The sequence below is a fragment of the Mercenaria mercenaria genome, chromosome 7 (genome assembly GCF_021730395.1).
Source record: "Mercenaria mercenaria strain notata chromosome 7, MADL_Memer_1, whole genome shotgun sequence".
Lineage (NCBI taxonomy): Eukaryota > Metazoa > Mollusca > Bivalvia > Venerida > Veneridae > Mercenaria > Mercenaria mercenaria.
In genome coordinates this window covers 35,071,329-35,080,545 of record NC_069367.1, presented here as the reverse complement: position 1 = coordinate 35,080,545, position 9,217 = coordinate 35,071,329, and positions in this window count along the sequence as shown.

Sequence of the window (9,217 nt, the reverse complement as noted above, 5' to 3'; positions counted from 1 at the left end):
AGCTAAGCAAGCATGAGCAGCATACGTACAATGATAATAGTTGCAATGATATCAGGTATCGCATACATAATGTTAGTTAAATAGGAAAGAGTGAAAGACGAAAGATGTAGAGAAAGGGAAAGAAGGGTCAAGTTCCAGGTAGAAGCAAGTGTGGGTTCAGTGCTTGAATCGTTGCGTTTGAGTGATGTAGTCATGTTCATGTTGAAATATAATCGTGTTTGTGGTGTTGTCAAGAGTGTCATTTCCAGAAAGAAGAATATTTGTAGTGATTGGTGTTATGTTTCCTAGTTTGTTTAAGAGGGCAGTTCTTTGATCTGTATATAGAGGACAGGACAGAAGAAAGTGCTTTGTATCCTCGATGACTCCACAATCACATAAAGGGCTACCAATGATGTTTTTAGAGAAGAGGTGTTGTTTAAGAGAGCTACAGTGCATGCGTAATCTTGCATGTTGTATTGAGGCGTCTCTATTTCAAGAATAGTAGAAGTTTGGAACATTTGGATTGTGTTTATTAAGAGTATGGTTTGAAGGCTGAATATTGATGGTGAGTTTTTTATATTGTCAGATAGAGAATTCCAAGAGGTAATTGTAGTTGGTAAGAAGGAGTTTGCGAAGAGTTGACTGTTACAGGGGATGTTTCTTATATCTTCAGAGTTACGTAGACCATACGGGGTGATGTGTCCTACAGTAGTTGGAATCATGTCTGCGAAATATGAGGGCGTAAGTGAATGTACCATTTTTAGAAAAGATTAAGCTTGTGTTTTCTTCTACGATCCTTTAAAGGTTCGAGTCCAGTTCTCGATATCATTATCGATCAAGTATTTTTTCCGCAAGGGAAGTTACATACATGTCAGCGTACTCAAGAACAGGTCGGATGAAAGAAATGTATAAAGTTTCAAGGGATTTTCTATCTAGGGTGAATTTAAGAGATCTTAGTATGTATATACGTTGCCAGGCTTTGTTTTTGAGTTCGTGAATGTGGTTTGTCCAGGTACCGTTGAGAAAGTAACACCTAGGTGTTTGTGAACAGTAACGTTTGATATGTGTGTATTGTTGAATGATTGGTGGATGTACTGGTTTGTTTCTTTTGCGTGTGATTATTAATGACTCAGTTTTGGAAGGATTGAAAGACACGAGCCATTTGGTAGCCCAAGGGTTAATTAGGAGAAGATCAGAGTTTAGTTGGTTTGCAGCAGTTGCAGGACTGTCAACAATAATGTATAGAGTTGTATCGTCAGCAAAAAAAGACGTCTTGGAGAGGAGATGGTAGTAACAATGTCGTTTATGTACACAAGAAAAAGAAGAGGTCCAATGATTGAACACTGGGAAACTCCAGCAGAAATAGTAACTGTATCAGAATGGGTACCAGACAAGACAACAAATTGTTTTCTATCAGAGAGGTAGTTTTCAAGCCACGAGAGAACATAACCGGAAATGCCACTTTGGCGAAGTTTGTACAACAGGCCCGATGCCACACCCGGTCGAAAGCCTTGGAGATGTCGCAAAAGACTGCACGGACCTCTTTCCCTTCGTCTAGAGCCTGACAGAAAGAGTGGTACATTGAAGTAAGTTGGTTAACAATTGAATCCTTGGGCATGAAACCAGACTGGAGAGGTGAGAAAAATTGATGGTCACAATAGAAATTAAAGATGTGTTTGTGCATAATTCGTTCGAGAACTTTGTTAATGGCACTGAGTAGAGAAATGGGTCGGTAATTGCTAATTTCTTGAGGATCGTTTTTCTTGTGAATGGCACAGACTTGAGCAATTTTCCACTGTGAAGGTACCTTTCCAGAGCGCAGAGAGAAGTTGAAGAGATCACAAAGCGGAGAAGATAGTTCAGCCGAAAGTGTCTTTAAGACAATGTTGTTAATCTGATCAGGTCCTGTTGCTTCCCCCGGTTTCAGAAGGCGAAGAGCGTCGGTGACTGCATTTGGAGTGATTGTAATTGTATGTAGTTTTGGAGCTTGTGGATTGATGCATGAGTCACAAAGTTGATTGTTAGTGTCATTAAGCTGAGTCTGTGTCTGAAAGAATTGATTTAGCGCATTTCATCAAATGCACGCTATTCTGCACATTTAGTTTTATCCGTTAAGTCGTTTGAAACTGACTAAAATAATAAATTAAGGCGTCAGAAACCTGTAAAATCATACATCGTGATAGAGTTTACATATGTAGCATGAAATGTAAAACGATGTATAATTTTTTTTTTGTTAATTGAAAATAGAATATCAAAATAAATATAAGGTGTTCCGTCATTTTTATGTGTAACGCGTAACAAAGAACATATTTAATCTGTTTTTAAAATGTTGTAGGAGTATCAATTCTTATCCGATTTTGATCATTTTTGCACCAACGTGTTCTGAATTTGTCGTGTAAATACGACGTTATAATTATGACGTCAGATACTTTGATTGCGTCATTTCAAATGTAAACAACGGTAGTGCGTCGTAGCGTTACGCATTCGATACAACTAGAACACGGTATGTAAAAATGTTTATCTTGTATTATTCTGTTTATTTTTTTAAAAGAAAATTATATCATGTAAAAGTACATATTACAAACAGATGGATTTTGTAAACGAAAGTATAAAATGCCACTGTGTTATTGGTCAATTTGAGATTTAAAATAATTAAAAATTTTCTGACGTCGCATTTTTTGTCGTATTTGTTCAACGGGTATACTACCTGAATCAACAGTAATGTCTTTTTATGCTCTGAAGCCTGAAACCAGTTTACCTCTAAATAAATGTACAAAATCATATCTTTCTATTGGTATATAACATAATACACTTTTAGATAAAACAGCGTATATAGTGTTATGCTAAAAAAATTACATTATTTCTGCCTGACGTTCAAATACGAGTATACAAGGAAGTGTCAGTTTCTTGACGTAAGTTTTTGCTCCAAGTTCTGACCTATATGCTGTACGTAATTTTGGGGTGGATATACGTAATAAAAAAGCATAAATACATTTGTAATTAATTTTCAGATGAAGGATAAACCTCCTATAGGTCTTTCTCCAGCAGAAAGGTTACAGTGGTATAAAAATAAAAAGAAAGAAAAAAACAAACAAGCTGTCAGTAAACATAGAAGCTCTTTTCCCAAGTCTGAAAGGAAGACACCAACAAATAAGAAAAAAACTAAATAAAAATCAGCAAAAGAAAGAACACATCAGACAATTAACAAAAGAAAGAGTACGTAATTTTCGGACAAAACAACCTACTGAAACAGAAAGCAGCATAACTGTCACTAAGCCATTTAAAAACACAATGCAAAGGAGCAGGGCCGTGAAATGTATAAAATATACTATTAGAGATTATACACCTGAGAAAAGATCTGAAATTATATCTGCTTTAATATCGGCAAACAGTCCTAACTCCTTAAAAACAAGACGGCGCCTTGAATTTGAAAAGGTGATAAAAGGTGAAGGTGAAAAAATTCGTGAAAAGGTCGCAGATGCTGTTCTGTCTGACGTACAAACTTCTTTAGGTATTATCAAAGGTTTATCAACGGAATGCAGACCAAAAACTCAGGAAGTCGTCTCATGTATAGTAGGCAACAATATTGAAACAAATAAACTACAAACTGCCCTAAGTAATCAATCTAGTTTAAATAGGCGACTGGTGAACAAAGGTTTGAAACTTAATAAAAAGATAATCAGTGGCGAAGCTGTTAATCTACCACGCACGCGCAAGACAAGAAAAGACAAATTGAGCGAAGGTGCCCGTAATAAAATAGCGGAATACTGGGTCAAAAACAGTCAACCTCTCAATGATAAAAGGAAGGTTATTAGAGAAAGCATTGGTCCGAAAACATACATAGAACATCCAAAACATATCTTAACATCAACACAATCAAGTATATATTTAAATTTTATTAAGGAAAATCCCGATATCAAAATAGGCCAACGGCTCTTTGAATCTCTCAAACCATACTACATCAAATCTGCAAAAAGAAAACATAGAATTACCTGTTTATGTAAACAGCACGTTGAAGTTTCCAGCTGATTTAAAAAAGCAAAAGAGTGCAGAAAGTCGATTTTGGACAAAACGCCAAATTTAAAAGATGATTATGTTGTATGGGAAAGTTTGTCTGATATTACTGAAGAAAGTCTATGCCCGCCTGTATCAATCAATGATGAAAAAATGTTTAGAATGTCCTGTTTAAAACGTGATCGTACAAAATGTGGTGTAAGTAACATAAAGTTGATGGCACAAGAATTCGACGATAGTACTAGTTTTGTAACCTGGAACAGGTATGAGTACGTATTTACAGGTAAGAAAGACAGAAATGGTAAAGATATAAAAAAGCGATAGTTTGTAAAAGTTACTTCCACAATGAAAGAAATGTGGGATTACATCAAAAACTCGCTTTCAAATTTTCCCCTACACAATTTTTTTTGTCATTGGCAGAGACAACAGCTACATAGTATCGTAGATAATTTACCGGAAGGGCATGTTGTCATGGTACATGATTACTCGGAGGACTTCAAGTGTGAACTTCAGGACGAGATTCAATCCGATTATTTTTCACGAAATAAGGTATCTATACATGTAATTGTTTTATACCGTCATGAAACAGAAAATACTGAATCAAGCTCGACGCATGTACTAAACATTGTAACAGAATATGCTTTTGTAATTTTTGAAAGTAACACTCATGACAGAGATACAATTCACCATGTTCGCAAACTTTTGATCGAATCTTACCTGAAAGATCAGTTGAAGTACGATTTAAAATATGTACATGAATTTACCGATGGCTGTAGTCAGCAATATAAATTTAAATTTTGTATGCGTGATGTCAGCTTCTCAGAGTCAGATTTCAACTGTCCAACACAAAGAAACTACTTTGAAACGTCCCATGGTAAAGGTGAGCAGGACGCCGCGGGTAGCCATGTTAAAAACAAAGCACATGTGTCTGTAATTCGTAGAGAATGCGAAATTCATAACGCAAAAGATTTGTATTTGTATTTAGATAAATACTTCCGTAATCCATCAACTTCTTCATACAAGCCTAGGAATGGGGATACAAAACTAAAAGGACGTTTGTTTTTCTATGTTGAGGACAGCGAAATAGACAGACAAAGGTATACGTTAAAGGTTAAAGCCGTAAAAGAAAACAGAAAATTACACTGCATACGCTCAATGTCCGGTAATCCAGGTATCCTATATGTAAGGAAAATATCCTGCTACTGTCCTTCGTGTACTGACCAATATTATGAGAACTGTGTATACAAGGGTATAATTGACCCCTGGGAGAAACGACACTTGAATTAAGTTTTCAAGTCTACTAATATATGTGTATAGTTTTCATTATTAAAGATCTGTGACTATGTTTCCTAGATTCGTGAACCAGGCGAGCTTATCAAATGAGACTTACATCTAGTTATATACAGACACTCTGATATACAAAATCTATAATTTGAAACTTTTTAATCAAACAATGCCCAATATAATGCGCGTTTGTTGTCCTGAATATTTGATTAAGCTATTATTCGTAGTTAGATCACACAGTGTAAATGTAGTCTCTTTGTAGTTTTCTTTTTCAATACCATGTCATTTCATTCGTAAGGTCTTTAACAATTGTAAGCGTAAGAAATTACAGTTTGACAGGCCTATTATATTTAAACACTTGATCGAAATTTATATAGCACTGGTCACTTTTACACCTATTATAAATGCTTGATGGTTTATGACGTTCTAAATCTCTGTTTTTATAACACAAAAATAGTTGTAAGAACTAAGTTTTTTAAAAACATAAATATACACAAGCATACTCCTGTTGTATTATGGTGTGTGGCGTGGAAGCCGCTCACCCTCCGGGTTTTCTTTCTGCTGATAAGTGATGAGTAAATTAAGAGTTTTGGAGTCGGAAATACAGACCTGTTTAATTTTGGTATATTGTGGTGTGTGGCATGGAAGCCGCTAACCCGTTTGTTGTTTCTTTTTCCTGTTGATTTGTTAAACATATTTTTGTTAAACCTAAACTTTGTGGTGGGTGGCATGTAAGCCTCTAACCCAGTTCTACTTCATGTAGAAATTTCATTTGTTGTGAAAATAGCTTGTTTTGTTAATCATTTTCACTATGATATGCAACATAATTATGCTAATGTCAGTACTTAGGGAATATAAACATGTTTTGATATTTGATTATAGAGTTGCACATTTTATAAACAAAACAATTTTGTAATATGAATGTATTTTGTATGTATCCGATGATGCATTATACTGTATCATTTTCGTTGTCGGTAAATATGACCTGTATACAGACTTTGAACATGTAAAAGTAAAAATCAACTTGTATTTTCCATCTTTTTTCTTTGTTTTACGTATGATGGTACATTCATTTTTACGTGTAAGTTGTTAGATAAATTTTTCATCCCGAACACATGAGACCATTTATAAATAAAGGAAGAGAAAAACGGAGATTTCGGCAACCGATAACTGGGGAAGAAGCTTAGACAATATTAATCCTTTTCTCCTGGGGCAAGTTTATTTGGATTTTCGATTGGCTTAAAATAAATTAAATGCATCAGTCTGCATTTTATTTTGCATCAGTAGTTACCTCCCTCTAATTCCCGCGATCTGTCAGATCTGCACGTGTCGGTGTTTACGCATGCGCGGGCCTAAAATTAGATGCACTTGGTTCCCGGTCCTGTTCAACATAGCTGGACAAATAAGGTAAAGTAAATTATGCCGAAGTCTCGTCAATAAATCGAATTGACATAAGTCAAAGCTGCTATACTGATAATATTTTACTGTTTTTTCATTATTATTTTTTTCGACTTGAAATACAATGTAATGGACGTACAAATGATGCATTGAAAGGCAAACTAGCTTAAATAGTATGTTCGAACCAGCTTTCTTTCTTTTTGGGAGAGGGGCGGATTATGGATATTTTATATGATCTTGTGACGTTCAAAATCATATTTTAGCGTCAACACGTTGTTTAAATGACGTTACATAAATGTGCAGAATAGCGTGCGTTTGATGATTTGCTTTGTCACTGTTTGAATCATATTCTTGGTTGTTATGTCTGAGAGTTGGAATTCCTTTTGATGAGTTATTAGGTTTGATGAATTGCTTGATAATTGTCCAAAAGTCGGACGATGTTGTGTTTGGATCCTTTAGTTTTTGGGCTAGCTTGTTTATATGTGTCTGCTTTGCATGCCGTATAAGGGTTGTTGTTTTGTTTCGTGCTTGCTTGTACAGTGCCCAGTGTTCTTGTGAGTTTGTTTCATTTTGCTCTGTCGTATGCTGTTTTTCGATGCCGTATTGCTTTGCGAATGTCATTGTGAATCCATGCTGGTTCCGATGTTCTTATTGTGACAATTTTATTAGGAATGCAAGATTCACAGAGGGAGAGGAGTGATTTGGTAAAGTTAATAATGTAGGTGTCAATGTTTCTGTCGAAGCAGTTGTCCCAGTTGAAGTCAGAAACTTTTCTACGAAGTGTGTCAAAATCACCAGCAGAATATTTCCAAACCCTCTGGGTGTAAGAATGAGAAACTCCTTTATCATATCGAAGACAACAGTAAATAAGACAGTGATAACGAATGTTTTGATCGAGAAAAGGTTCACCAACGCCACTTGCGGACACAAAGCCTGAAGACGATAGAAGAACAAGATCAATGAGAGTTTGAGAGTGTTCGGTGAAGTTTGTGGGGTCCCTGATGACTTGTGTGAGACCATATTGAATTGCAATGTTGTCAATTTTTTGCTTTGTCTGTTGTTTGTTGAATCTAGATTGAAGTCACCAGTGGTTACAATGTCCTTGATTCCAGTATCAAAGGCCAGGCCGACAGAATTGTGAATTTTTGAAAGAACAGTCAAGCTAGAGTTAGGTGGGCGATAGAAAACACCGAATAGAAGAGGCTTGTGTTTAATTCGAATCTCTAACCAGATACACTCAATACCTAGGGGTTCTAAGTCATTTCGACGTATAGCGGTAAGGCTGTCTTTCACGTACACTAAGATTCCACCATGTCTATCTGTTGGTCGATCTTTTCTGAACGGCGTTTGGAAGTTCTCAAAGAATAGATCATTAGAGGAAGTCGAAGCATCAAGCCATGTTTCAGTGAAAGCAAGGATATCAAATGGATTTAATTCTGTATAGAGGATATCAGATTTGTTTGAGATGCTTTGAACGTTATAATGAACTACTGAAAGATGGGACTGGAATGAAGAAAATATATCAGATTGTTGGTTATTGTCAGGAGTTGGGCCTGGATTTTCATGTATATCCCCAGCTAGTGTCAGAAGCATAGACAACCATACAACGAGATCAAAAGATGTAAGCGGTTTACATCCAGAGGAGCGAAGTTGATAGAGGCCAAATAAACCCACTCTCACTCGATAGGTAGCTATGTCAATGCTCATGATTAAGTAATACTTGGATGATATATGCGATCGAGTGAGGTTGCTTCAGCCGGAACAAGACCAAAGATGGGCGAAAAAGAGCAGAGGGAGAAGAAGGAGGAGGAGGAAGAAGAAGAAGGAGAAAAAGAAGAAGGGAAGGAGTACATATTGATTAGTCATACGTTTGTAACATAGAGGGAAGAATCCAATCGTTAAAGTTTTTAGGGGGCTTTATTTATATTCAAGTTTTGAATAGTTTTTATTTTCCTTACAGGAATAGCTCACAGTTACTGTAAATATTATTTTATAGTTATATATCATATAGCTCACTTTGTGCGGAAATAATGGCGAATTATTCTGCAAGGCGAGTAATAAACTCAGTATGTGTGACAATTGTGCAAAGAGAAAGTTCGTTTCAAACAAGCTATTAAGTAAAATATTTGATCAAATTTGAAAGCGCAGATGCATACATGGCGCTAAATATCACGTCGATGTGCCGTCAACATAATATCGTTTTGATACTTTAAGCATGGCTAGTAATATTAGAATGTATAATATCGTTGCAGAGTTTCCTGCAGACATTTGCGTTCAATCACCTCCTCGTTCTCTCTCTCTTCTTGTCAGTTAGAGAGGAGCAGTTGGATGCTGCGGACATTATTGGCATCTTTTCACGAATACGAGATACAATAATCGGTGATGATGTTCAAGATAAATAGATTAAGGCATCTCTAATGATCCAGAATTTTGAAGGAAATTAAAAATAACTAATTGTTTGTTTTTTATGGATAGAAATAAAGACAGTTTACACATTTTTGGACAGGTGAGATTCGTGTTGGTCGAGCAGAAGTTGATACTT